Here is a 13,774-nt window from a genome sequence, read left to right as displayed (position 1 = left end):
GCTTCTCCCTCTGCCGCTCTCTCGCTCTCTCTCTCTCTCTCTCTGTGTGTGTGTGTGTGTGTCTCATGAATAAATAAATAAATCTTTAAAAAAAAAACACTCTGTGGCCAAATATGCTTGAGAAAGAGTGCAAGAGAGGATCGTGTTCATGAGCATAGACTCAGGAGTCACACACACCCTGGTTTGAGGCCAACTCTTAGCCATGTGGTTTGAGCAACTCAATAGCCTTACTTGCCTCATCTGTAAAATAGGAGTAATGAAACACTTGCTCCAGGAGGTCATTGTGAGCCTTAATGTTATGAAGGAATAAAGCTCTCAGTACAGAAAGCCCTCAGTATATGTGAGCTCTTACTGGCACTGTAACAAGTTAAGTATTGACATCTTAAACCAGGTCTTATTCTTTTTAGGGAGAGATTCATTTCACGTAGAAAAATACCCTGGTATACCTTTTGGAGAGTGGGCAGAGACAAGACTCTGAAGTTATAGGACAGAAAAAGTCAAGATTCAAACCTAGAATATCAAGTCAGAAAAACCAGAGTTCCATAGCAAGTGGGTACCTGGTAAGTGGCTGGCTGATTTCTCACTCAGGCTGGTTGTGGCCACAGGGACCAGGCTGACCCTAGAGTCTTTGCCTCCCTCTTTTGGGCACTACTCCACCCCCTTACACAGACACACACAGACACACACACACACACACACAAACAAATTTTCAGGAAGAAAGCCACAGCACGAACTGAGTAGAAATCCTACCAATCAAGTATTCTTTCTTCTTTTTTGTTCCCTACACTTTTTTCTAAGGGAACATATTTCTATGAAGTTTAAATTCTTTTCAATGGGATGTATTACCTTTGTAACTAGATATTCTAACTTTTAAGAAAAAAAGACTAAAAATTTCTGAAGACAGCTCACTCATTACAAACCCTAGGAATCCTCCCCTGGCCATTCTTAAGTTAGGCATCCCCCTTTGCACTCACATTTTGGATTGAACTTCTCAGACTGTTTGTGTCTCTTGCCTTACTTAGCCAGGGACCCGAGCTCCTGCTGTATAGGGTCCCTGAATTCCTCGTGTTGATATTCCCAGCACCTCCATACCTGGCAGGCAAGCAGTGTCCTGCCACCAATGGGCCTGTGACTGAATTGGACATCTCCCCAGGAGGAGAGCCTGGTGAGGGAGTGGTGGGGTCCGAAATGCTGCCCCCCATTTCCTGTAGGACAAGTGCTCAGACACTGCACCTTCCAAGGCCCAGAGCGACATTCTTATTACATCCCGGAAATCCCCTGGTCGGGGGCTTTTGGGGTGACATCCAGTATGTAAATACGTGGGGTCGGGTCCTGGTGAACAGCAGTAGCAGAGCCCGATGTGAAAGTTCCACCAGCAGCAAAAGGTGCTTTCATTAGTCATTTCAACGGCACACAGCTGTAAGGAATCTGGCAGAGTTTGATTTGGCTGGGGGGAGTACATTTTCCACTCGTGGGCGTCTTGAAAACTTTCACACTGAAAAAAAAATAAAAAACAGTCAAAAAAATGGTCATAGTCCAGAACGGAAAGCCAGAAAAAGACGGCAGAAATGCGAGGGCAGTAAATATAATGGAGAGAGGCCCACACTTGGTGTCACTCTGGCCCTGCCACTTTACAGGTGTATGATGACCTTGGGCATGTCAGCCCCTGCTCTCCTGACCCTCCCATGCAAATAGAGATATAATGCCTCCCTGGGAGACAGAAAAGACTCACTGAGCCAGTGGGTGTGAACACCTGGCCTGACTGATAGGCCATATACAAAGGTTAGGCATTATTTGGGGGAACAGACACAGAAGACAGAGGGTGCATAGAAAAGAAACGAGGTTGAAGGCTGGGGAAGAGGCACTGCTGGAACCAGCCTCTATGCCTCCCTGCTGTGCCTGCAAAAGACCCACAGGAAGGGAAATAGATCAAAAAGAAACAGCTCTTCTAACCATGGTTGAGTCAGGGTCAAGTAGGCCAGGACTAGACTCTACTTATGCCCTGGTTATAATAGACTTGAGAATTTTTTCAGATTTTTTTTTAAATAGATTTACTATGAATCCTGGAGCAGACCCTTCCGATAACCTTACCCTGCCTCCCCTGATTTTAACCTTGGTTTGTTCATGAGTGACATGAGAAGTCAGAAGAATCCAAGCCAGAATCCTAATTCAGTTTGCCTGTTCCTTGGCAGAATCACTGAGCTTCCTTTCTTGCTCATTTTTTTCCTCACATTTATGCATTTTTTCCCCTTTCACATTTATGCATTTGAAACATGTGCATTGAATGAGCTACACACAATAGGATGCAAGTGAAACTCACAATTTTTCTTTTTCTTTGTCCCCTCAATGCCACCATCTGGATTTGTACTTTGCCTGCCCTTTGGGTGAAAGCTGAGCAATGCCATGCATGGATTTTCTAACCACTTTTAGTCATGAAATAAAGAGGCCCTTTGTCTTGGCCCTTAAAAGACCAGTCCAATGTAATTATCAGTACTCCACTCAACACAAAGCTTCCTTCTCTGGCTTTTCACTTCTGGTTTGGAAACCCACCGTACCAAGAGGGAGGGAATGGACTTCAGTATTTTCACTACTCTGCTTCCCTTGGCAAGCTGCTAATTCTCAGCCTCAAACCTTGGAAAAGAGGAGGGTGGGGGAAAGAGTACAGTTGTTCATGTCTCTTGATGTCATGACACACCTTTAGTGCCTTCAGGATTTAGCAAAGTTCAAATGCTCACTTTTCTCTAGGGCTGCTTTTGGGAACATTGCAGTAAGAAGACATGGCCACCAGGAGGCACTAAATGCCTTTTTCCTTGCCAGAATTGCCTACCAGCAGTCTTAACATGACCGCATAATTTCCATAAGATAAAGCTAAATATATTTTCCCTGTTTAAAAACAAAACAAAGAAAATAAATATCTAAAACCAAAAGTATATCAAATTAATTAGCATAAACTAAATATAATTTTTAAATGATACTGACAAATCTTTTGTTTGACCAAACTTTAGTCAGGCTCCTGAGCCTTCTCCTAGGCCATCTGTAAGCTTCCTTATAAAACTTAGTTTTAGCAAAAACCCTGCTAAGTCAGTTTAACCTGAACCCTCCCCACCCCCATTCTCAATATTTGATCACCATCAATATCTGACCATGTTACTCATCCTTCAGCATCCCCAAGGTAATGTCTGATCCTCCCACCCCAACACCGCACCGCCACCTCCACCACCACCACCAACACCCCTCCATACCCTGCCTGCCTTCAGCAAGAATACCATTAGGCCAGTTTAGCCAGAATCCCTCTTATCTGTGATGTTTCCTCAAAGTAATTTTCCATCCATTAAACCCACTCAGATCCTTGGCTTAAATTTCTCCCCATTCATGCTATATTTGGAATTGATCCTAATCTCTCCCCACCACCCATAAAATCCCATTGCAATAGTCCCTATGTACCTATTGCAATGGTCCTGAGCAAAATCTGTCTTCCATCTTTACTAAGCGTCAATGAAATATTTTTCTTTACCAATACCCTACAGAACAAACTATTAAGAAAAATCTCCCAACTATTGTTTTTTAAGATTTTATTTTATGTACTCATGAGAGATACAGAGCGAGAGAGAGAGAGCCAGAGACACAGGCAGAGGGAGAAGCAGGTTCCATGCAGGGAGCCTGACGTGGGACTCCATCCCGGATCTTCAGGATCATGCCCTGGGCTGCAGGCGGCGCTAACCCGCTGCGCCACTAGGGCTGTCCCCTCCCAACTATTAAATGAAATAATTTACTAATTCCCCTCCTTCCCCCAATTATCACTGTGTAATTTAAAACCCTTGATTATAATTCACCTTCCCCAAAATTACAGTAGCAAACTTTTCACCAAGCACTACTTTTATGGCAAATTGTCATGTGAAGACCTTTAAGGGTGCTAGAGTGCCTTGCTAGATTCTGCGCCTGCTGAAGGGACAAAGATTTCTTAAGCACTTTACTTTGAAAGCAGTGTGCTCAGCACAATAGAATGAAATTAAGATGCATGATGCACTACCAAGACTTTGCTGCCACAGTCTGGGGGATTTGGGAAAGCCTTTCATGGAAAAGCTGGAATGAGAGAAGGATCTTGAAAGGGTTCTGATCAAAGATGGTGACAAAGAGGTTCCTGAATTCACCTCCTCCCACAGAATCACCAAATCTACAGCTACATCTACAGAGAGCAATTCCCTCTGAAAGAAATCTAGAAACTAGCTGAGTGACTCCTACACTTTGGCTGAACAAAAAAATACCTACATGACTGATACATCTTCAACTACCAGGACCCACTAAAAAGAAAGTAGGTGGCTTAGACAATCACAAAGGTTTGAGAAACAACCAAGAGCTGGGATCAGGCTGAATGAAAAAGTTCATCTTCTACACAAAACCACTCCACCAACACTGGGTGGGGTAGCTATTTAGATAAAACAGAAACCAATACAGAGAGTGAAAGAAAATGAAGAAACAGAGGACTATGTTCTAAACAAAAGAACAAGAAAAAACTCAAGAAACAGACCTTAATGAAACAAAGATAAGTGATTTCCTGGATAGAGAGTTGAAAGTAATAGTCATAAAGGTGATCACCAAGGTCAAGAGAAAATGAGAATTTCAAAATTCAAAGTGAGAATTTCAACAAAGTAATAGAATAGATTTTTTTAAAGTACTAAACAGAAATCACAGATCTGAGGAATATGATAACTGAATTAAAATATTCAATAGAGGAGTTTGATGGCAGACAAGTTCAGGTGGAAAGAAGAAAGATCAATGAACTCAAGAACAGGGTAGCAGAGGAATTTATCCAAACAAAGGACCAGAAAGAAAAAATAATTAAAAAGAATTAAGACATCTTAAAGACGTATGGGACATGTGAAGCAGACCAATATACACATTATAGAGGTCCCAGAAGGAAAAATAAAGGGGGTGGGGAAGATAGAGTAAAGGGGGTGGGAGTGGAGTAGAATACTTATTCAAATAAATAATGGCTAAGAATTCCTTAACCTGGGAAAAGAGACATCCAGATTCAGGAAACCTAGAAAGTTCCAAATAAGATGAATTCAAATAGCCCCACATGCTGAGATACATAATTAAGTTGTCAAAAGTTAAAGAAAAGGAGAGAATCTCAAAAGCAGAAAGAGAAAAACAATTTGTTTTGTACCAGGGAAACCCCAAAAGATTACCAGCAGATTCTTCAGCAGAAACTTGACAGGCCAGAAGAGAGAGGCACAATACATTCAAAGTGCTGAAAGACAAAAACAGACAACCAAGAATATTCAGCACAGCAAAGCTGTGCTTCAGAATTGAGGGAGAGATAAAGAATTTTTCAGATAAGCAAAAGCTGAAGTTCATCACCACTAGACTGGACTTAACAAGAAAGGTTAAGGGGACTTCCTCAGGTTGAAACAAAAGGATGCTAATTAATAACAGGAAAACATATGAAAGTATGAATCTTGCCGTCAAGGGTATAATATATAGTTAAATTCAGAATATTCTAATATTGTAATGGTGATGGGTAAATCACTTATACTATAATCTAGTATAAAGATTAGCAGCTAAAGTAGTAAAAATAACTATAACTACAATAATTTTCTAATTGATCAACAAGATTATAAGATGTAAATTGTGAGATCAAAAACACAACATATGTGAGAGAAAGTAAATATGTAGTTCTGTATGCATTTGAAGTTAAGTTGTTATCAGCTTAAAATAGACTGTTATAAGATGCTTTATGCAGGCCTCATGGTACCACAAAACAAATTCCATAGTAGACACACAAAAGATAAAGAGCAAGAAAACTAAGCATTCCACTAAAGAAAATCATCATATCACAAAGGAGAGCAAGACAAGAAGAAAGAAACAAAGGAATGGCAAAGCCAGAATACAATTACAAAATGTCAGTAGTAAATCATACTTATCAATAATCACTTTAAATATAAATGGACTAAAACTACCTAGAAAGGAATTGCTTCAGCTTTAAGGACACACACACAACTAACGGTGAAAAGAATGGAGAAAGATATTCTATGCAAGTGGACACCAAAGGAAAACATGGGTAGCTATACTTATATCAGACAAAGTAGACTCTAAGATAAAGTCTATAATACGAGAAAATAGAGTCATGATACAATGATAAAAGAATCAATACAAGAAGATATAACATCTGTAAATATTTATGCATCCAACCTAGAAGTACCTAAATATTTCAAGTATTTGCTTTGAAGAAGAGAAAAATAGACAGCAACACAATAATAGTAGGGACTCCAGCACCCCCACTTTCACCAATGGATAGATCATATTCAACAGAAGATAAAAGAGTTTTCTCTAAAATCAGGAGCAAAGCAAGCACTCTCACCACTTTTATTTAACATAGCACTGGAAGTCCTAGCCAGAAACAATCAGGCAAGAAAAAATAAAAGGCATCTAAATTGGAAAGGAAGAACTAAAACTCTACTATTTGCAGATTACATGATATTATATATGGAAACCTCTAAAGAATCCACCAAAAATCTGTAAGAACTAATAAATGAATTCAGAAAAGTTGCAGAATACAAAATCAATATATAAAATTAGTTGTGTTTATACACACTTAACTATCAGAAGGAAAAATTAAGAAAACAATGCCATTTACAATTGCATCCAGAAACAAACAAATGAACCCCTAGTAATACATTTACCCGATGGTTATAAAAGAAATTAAAGAAGACACAAATAAATGGAAAAATGTTCTGTGCTCATGGATTGGAAGAATTAACATTGTTAAAATGGCCATACTGCCCAAATGATCTACAGATCCAATGCAATCCCTATTAAAGTCCAATGACATTTTTCACTGAAATTTTTTTAAAAAATCCTAAAGTGTGTACGAAATTGCAAAAGACCCTGAATAGCCAAAGCAATCTTGAGAAAGAACAAAGCTGAAGATATCACACTTCCCAATTTCAAAATAAACTACAAAGCTGTAGTAATCAAAATAGTGTGATATTGACATAAAACAGACACATAGATAAGAGAGCCCAGAAATATGCCCATGTAAATGGGGAAAGAGCAGTGTCTTCAATAAACGGTGTTGGGAAAACTAGACAGCTACATTCAATAGAATGAAACTGAACCAATATCTTACACTATGCATAAAAACTAACTCAAAATGGGTTAAAGAATTGAATGTAAGACCCAAAACTATGAAACTCCGTAAGAAAGCTTAAGGGTAAGTTCCTCGACTTTGGTGTTGACAATGATTTTTTTGTATTTGACACCAAAAGTAAATGCAACAAAAGCAAAATGAAACAAATAGGTCTACACCAAACTAAAAAACTTCTGTACAGCAAAATGAAACCATCAACAAAAGAGAAATGAAACATGAAATGGGAGAAAATTTTTGCAAATCATATATCTGAAAGGTGTTAATATCCAAAATAAATAAAGAAATCATACAGCTCAATAGGAGGAAAAAGCCAATTTAAAAATAAGCAGACAGCGATCCTGGGGGGGCGCAGCGGTTTGGCGCCTGCCTTTGGCCCAGGGCACGATCCTGGAGACCTGGGATCGAATCCCACGTTGGGCTCCCGGTGTATGGAGCCTGCTTCTCCCTCTGCCTGTGTCTCTGCCTCTCTCTCTCTCTCTCTCTCTCTCTCTCTCTGTGACTATCATAAATGAATAAAAGTTTTAAAAAAATAAAAATAAAAATAGGCAGACAGGGGATCCCTGGGTGTCTCAGTGGTTTAGCACCTGCCTTTGGCCCAGGACGTGATCCTGGAGTCCCGGAATCGAGTCCCACATCAGGCTCCCTGTATGGAGCCTGCTTCTCCCTCTGCCTATGTTTCTGCTTCTCTCTCTCTCTCTGTGTGTCTCTCATGAACAAATAAATAAAATCTTTTTTAAAAATTTAAAAATTAAAAAAATTAAAATGGGCAGACAACCTAAATAGGCATTTTTCCAAAGAGGACATAAAATGGCCAAAGTTCAAAAAAAGGTGTTCAACATCACTAGTCATCAAAGAAATGCAAATTAAAAACTTCACACCAGTTAGAATGGTTATCATAAAAAAAAAGAAGTAAGTGTTGGTGAGGATGTGGAGAAAGAAACCCCTTGTGTATTATTGGTGGGAATGTAAATTGGTACTGGTAGTATGGAAACAATATAGAGGTTTCCATAGTACCAAAAATTAAAACTAGAACTACCATATGATCCAGCAATCCCACTTCTGGGATATATTCAAAGAAAATGAAAACAGGATATCAAAATGATATTTTCACTCTCATGTTATAATAGCATGATTCACAATAGCAAAGATATGGAAACAACCAAAGTGCCCATCAATGGATAAATGCATAAATAAGATGTGGTGTATATATGCAATGAAATGTTATCTAGCCATAAAAAAAAAGAACCATTTGCAACAATGTGGATGGATCTTGAGGGCAAATGCTAAGTAAAATATGCTAGACAGAGACAAATACTGCTGGTGTCACTTATATGCAGAACCTTAAAAACAAAAACAAAGAAACAAACAAACAAAAAGTCAAATCATAGAAACAGAGAGTAGAAAGTGTTTGCCAGGGACTGGGGGTGGGGGATGTTGGGAGGGGTTGGTAAATGGGTACAAACTTTCAGTTATAAGAAGAATAAGGTCTGGGGTACCTTGGTGGCTCAGTGGTTGAGCATCTGCCTTTGGCTCAGGTTGTGGTCCTGGGGTCCTGGAATCAAGTCCTGCATCATACTCCACACAGGGAGCCTGCTTCTCCCTCTGCCTATGGCTCTGCCTCTCTCTCTGTGTGTCTCTTATGAATAAATGAATACAATATTTTTTAAAAAGATACATAAGGTCTTAGGAGTTAATGTAAAACATGGTGACTATGGCTGATAACGCTGTATTGCATAACTGAAATTTCCTAAGAAAGTAGAACTCAAATGTTCTCACAAAAAGAAAAAAAAATAAACGTGAGGTGATGGCCATGTTAATGAACTAGATGAGGGAATTCTTTCACAATGCATTCATATATCAATTCACTGGGATGAACGTTTTAAATATCTTACAATTTTATTTGTTAACTATACCTCAATTAGGCTGAAATTTAAAAATACTTTTATTAAGTATTCTATTAATAACATCCATTTGTTCAGATTTGGACTATGTATCAATTACTGTGGCCATACTTAAACATGGTATCATTTTATCCTGACAACACCCTTACAGGATAATCACTTGATCATACCCTATTTAGGATTGTCAGATAAAGTACAGGAAGCCCAGTTGTGATACTGTAATTTATATTAAGCAAATATAGTCTAGTCTTTACTTTTTGGCTCACAGTTCTCAGCACCCTTGCAATTTCCTGTGTGTGGAGAGGGAGAAAGGTGTCTTTTGTACTGCTCCTGAGGATGGGGGCTGGTTGCAGTGGACTGGAGGGGTAGAACTCTCAGTCCCTACCTCCCCACCGAAGTCTGGCAAAGGCAGAGAGGCTGGGGGTTGAATTGATTGGCTATGGCCACTGATATAATCAATTTTGCCTATGTCATAAAAACCTAAGAACTGAGTTTGGAGAACCTCTAGGTCCATGAACACATGGAGTGCTGGGAGAGTAGCATGCCTAGAGAAGGCATTGGAAGCTCAGTGCCTTTTCCCCATGCCTTGTCCTCTATATCTCTTTCACCTAGATGCTCATCTGTATCCTTTTTCATTTCTTTTTGTGATCAACTGGATGGTAATCCGGTAAGTAAAATGTTTCTCTGAGTTCTGTGAGCTGCTCTAGCAAATTAATCAAACCCAAGGAGGGGATCATGGGAACTTCTGATTTGTAGCCATCAGAAGCACTTCCAACTGATGTCTGAAGAGGAGGGGACTGGAGGCAGTCTTGTGGGACTGAGCCCTCAATCTTTAGAATCTGATACTATCTCTGGGTAGGTAGAGTCAGAATTGAGACCTATTGTAGGATACCCAGCTATGTCCAGAGGATTGCTTTGAGGTGTGGAGGGTACCTCCAGGCCCCCATGTACATGTTGGAATTGAGTCCAGGAAGCCAAAGACAAGTTAAATTTGAATCCAATACACAATGAAGTATAAGTATGTCCCATGCAATACTAAAGTCATACTTATTGCATGGGACACAAATATTTCATGGGGCATATTTATACTAAAAATTTGTGGTTTATCTGAAATTCAAATTTAACTAGGCATCTTGTATTTTTATTTGGTAAAATTGGCAAGCTGACCCTATTTTTTATGGATAAGAAAACTGAGCCTTCAGGAAGATAAGTAACTTGACCCAAGCTAACACCTGGTAAGCAGTATCACTGAGGAACCCCAAACTTACTGAACCACATCTCTTCCATATTATAGTGCCCCTTATTTTCCAGGGAGTTGTCTTCATCTGCCAGATGCTTCTATCTTCTGTTAAAATAACCATATCACCATTCCCAGGTAACTAGAAGAAAAGTTTTCCTTCCCAGCCAAGAAGGATCCACTGAAAGGTGAATTTTCATGACTAATATTCCCAAATCTATCCTCCTTGCTAGCTTACCTCTTTTGGAAAAAAAAAAAAATGAAAACCTCATGTTTTTCATGCTGATACTCATATTACCCTAGTTTTTTCATGGCTACACAAATAAAATGAAATTTAAATACAACAGTCCATCCCAAGTTGTCCTTCTGGCTTACATTACCTGAAACATAATATAGTAATTTAAACGCAAACATGAACAGGAAAAAAACTGTAGTGTCATCGCACTGTAAGGACATCACATGTTTAGCACTTCCTTATGTTGTTGCTTCTATGTCAGATCTTCCAACATTGGAATGATAGTACATCGAGCCAACTTGTCTCACTGTAGCATTTATTGTGCTGTGATGGGACTATAGCAATAAAGTACACCTCAACAAGGTCAAGGTTAACCTCTGGCAGAAAAATTAGGCAACAAAGAATGTGTAAAGGAGTTTATCCGTGTACAAAGCTTGAAACAGTGCCAGGCAAATAGCAAGTGCTCAGTAGATGTGAGCAAATGTTATCATTCATTTTAAAATGGGAGGACAATATTGATGGTCCGAACAGGAAGTGGTCTTGTAATGAATAAGCCATAAACAATACAGAAAGATAGAGAAGATAATGGTGGTGTGCAGGGGTTAAAAAAAAAAAAAAAAAAAGTTAGGACTGAGAGAGAATGGAGGAAGTCCACTCATTCATTTAGTAGCTATGTACTGAGCTATGTGCTAGCCTTATAAGTCTGGGGTGTCTGGCGAGAGAGGCAGGTTTTTTTGTTGTTGTTGTTTTTATTTATTTATGATAGTCACAGAGAGAGAGAGAGAGAGAGAGAGAGAGAGAGAGAGGCAGAGACACAGGCAGAGGGAGAAGCAGGCTCCATGCACCAGGAGCCCGACGTGGGATTCGATCCTGGGTCTCCAGGATCGCGCCCTGGGCCAAAGGCAGGCGCTAAACCGCTGCGCCACCCAGGGATCCCGAGAGGCAGGTTTTTGTAGCACAGTGTGATAATTGTGCCATGACAGAGTGGGGCCCAGAGACAAAGGGAACTGGAGACACTCAAGGTGGTCAAAAAGGAGCCAAGGTGATTTCCCAGTGTGATGCCTCCCCTGCCCCTTACTGGGGCAATGAGAGCTGGCCAGGCTAAGCTTGGAAAGACTTGGAATGCGCAATTCCAGGTAGAAGAGTCAACAATGAGTAAAAGCACAGGCTTAAAACAGTGAAATGTGCATGGAGAAGGTGGAAACAATTCAGTTCTCCTCTCCCTTGAGAAACCGGACGATTATTGAGGAATCTGTAGTGATTAAGACAGCAGACCAATTCTGGTCCCCTGAAGAAGGGAGCCCAAAAGGAAGACTTCTCCCATCTTCAGCCAACTTAAGCAAGGTAGATACCACAAGATGAGAGATTCGGGGGCATAGAGGAAACAGTGTGTCCTCATCATAAATTGACAGGTCTTCAGAGCTATATGGTAACCACCGAAAATGTTATAACATGTTGCATCTTAATTAACTGCATTAATATCACTTGTAACCAAAAGAGTTCTAACCAATACATGGGCCTTCCACATTAATTCTCAAAACCATCCGAATGTGGATTTTATTATCCCCATCTTACATAAGTGGAAATTAACCCCTGATGAGATTAAATGGTTTTTCTCAAGATTGCCAGTAACAGGAAGAGTAGGAATTAAACCTTTCAATATCATACATAATTTTATTTCCCTTTTCTTTCCACCTCTTTCTTTTTAAGGTCTTATTTCTTTATTCCTGAGAGACACAGAGAGAGAGGCAGAGACACAGGCAGATGGAGAAGCAGTCTCCCCACAAGAAGCCCGAAGTGGGACTCTATCCCGAGACCTAGGGATCACGCTCCAAGTTGAAGGCAGATGTTCAACCACTGAGCCACCCAGGTATCCCTCCACCTCTTTAATTAAAACACAGCCTTCAAGACCCTGCTTAGATCCCACCTCTCCTGCAAAGCTTTCCCTGACCTCCCAGGACACAGCAAGGCCTTTCATATACAAAGTACTCAGTAACAGTTTGATGCAAGTAAGGAAGTTCTGTAGGCAAAAGCTAGTGGTATAAGAAGGAGAGAAGAAACAATTTGTACAAAGGCACAGAATCAAACTAGAACAAAACTACACCCTTCTTCCATATCTCTCGCTTTAATATTATGTTTTGCCAACTCCTTAATAATTAGAAAAAAATAGACAATTCTGGTTGAAGTATCTCTGTACTTGCTCCTTTATGCCATATGTATTTTTTGATTGCCTCCAATGGACAAGGCTCCGTGAGAGACACAAAGATGAATTAGATCCAGACCTGTACTCATAGACATGTTCACTAAGAACATACATACATAAATACATAAATAAATACATACATAAATATCTGTGATAAAATGTACAAAGTGGAAACAGTCATAAACAAGGTACGGACTGCTATCGGTTATTAGAAGAACCCATCACTTCCAGGTGGGAATCTTTGTGATGGTTTCCTAGAAGCAATAGTGTTGCTGCTAGGCTTGCAAGGAGAATAGCCTTTGCGAAGGTGAAGATGGATTCTAGGTCATTCTAGGAGGCAGAGGAAACCACATACAAAAATAAAGATGGGAAAACTCAAAGTCTACTAAAGAGAACTGAGAAGATTGGTTTTACTGCAACATTGGAGATAGAAGGAAGAGAGTGGGAAATTAAGTTGCAAACACAAGTGAAGCCAGATCATAGGGTGGAAAGAACATGGAATATTGGAGTCCTGAGATAAAATTCCAATTCTGTCATTTACAGCCTATGTGAACTTAGGCAAATTACTTAAATCTTCTGAAGCTCATTTGCCTCATCTATTAAAGTGGGACCAGGTAGATGGGTCCCCAAACATGCAATAATATAATGTCTCTTCCATCAGAGATTCTTTAAATACTGATTCAACTATTTTTTTTTTAAGGAGAGGCTAAGCACTGATTCACGTAGAGACCCTCTGCCTTTCCTCTACTGTCCCAAGCAATTCCAATGTTCCACCCAGCCAAACAGTACTCTGTAGTTAACCTGAGTCTTCTTCCTTAAAATTAGGTGCCGACCCTCCAACAGGAGTTCCTAGTGAATTCAATTTCTCGTGATGTCTTGACACCCCTGACCAGTTGTGACTTTGAACTTCTTCCTCTCCGGCCTGTCCCTTGGCTCAACTCTGCTCAAGGAAAGGTTGTAAGGATAATGAGATTACATACAAAGAGTGCTCTATAAGAATAGCTATTGTTATCATTAATGCACAAATTGGGAGGAGGGGAAACTAGAG

Source organism: Canis lupus, chromosome 7, assembly GCF_011100685.1.
Source record: "Canis lupus familiaris isolate Mischka breed German Shepherd chromosome 7, alternate assembly UU_Cfam_GSD_1.0, whole genome shotgun sequence".
NCBI classification, from domain to species: domain Eukaryota; kingdom Metazoa; phylum Chordata; class Mammalia; order Carnivora; family Canidae; genus Canis; species Canis lupus.
The sequence above is the reverse complement of the archived record's forward strand: the minus strand, read 5'-3'. Positions refer to the sequence as shown.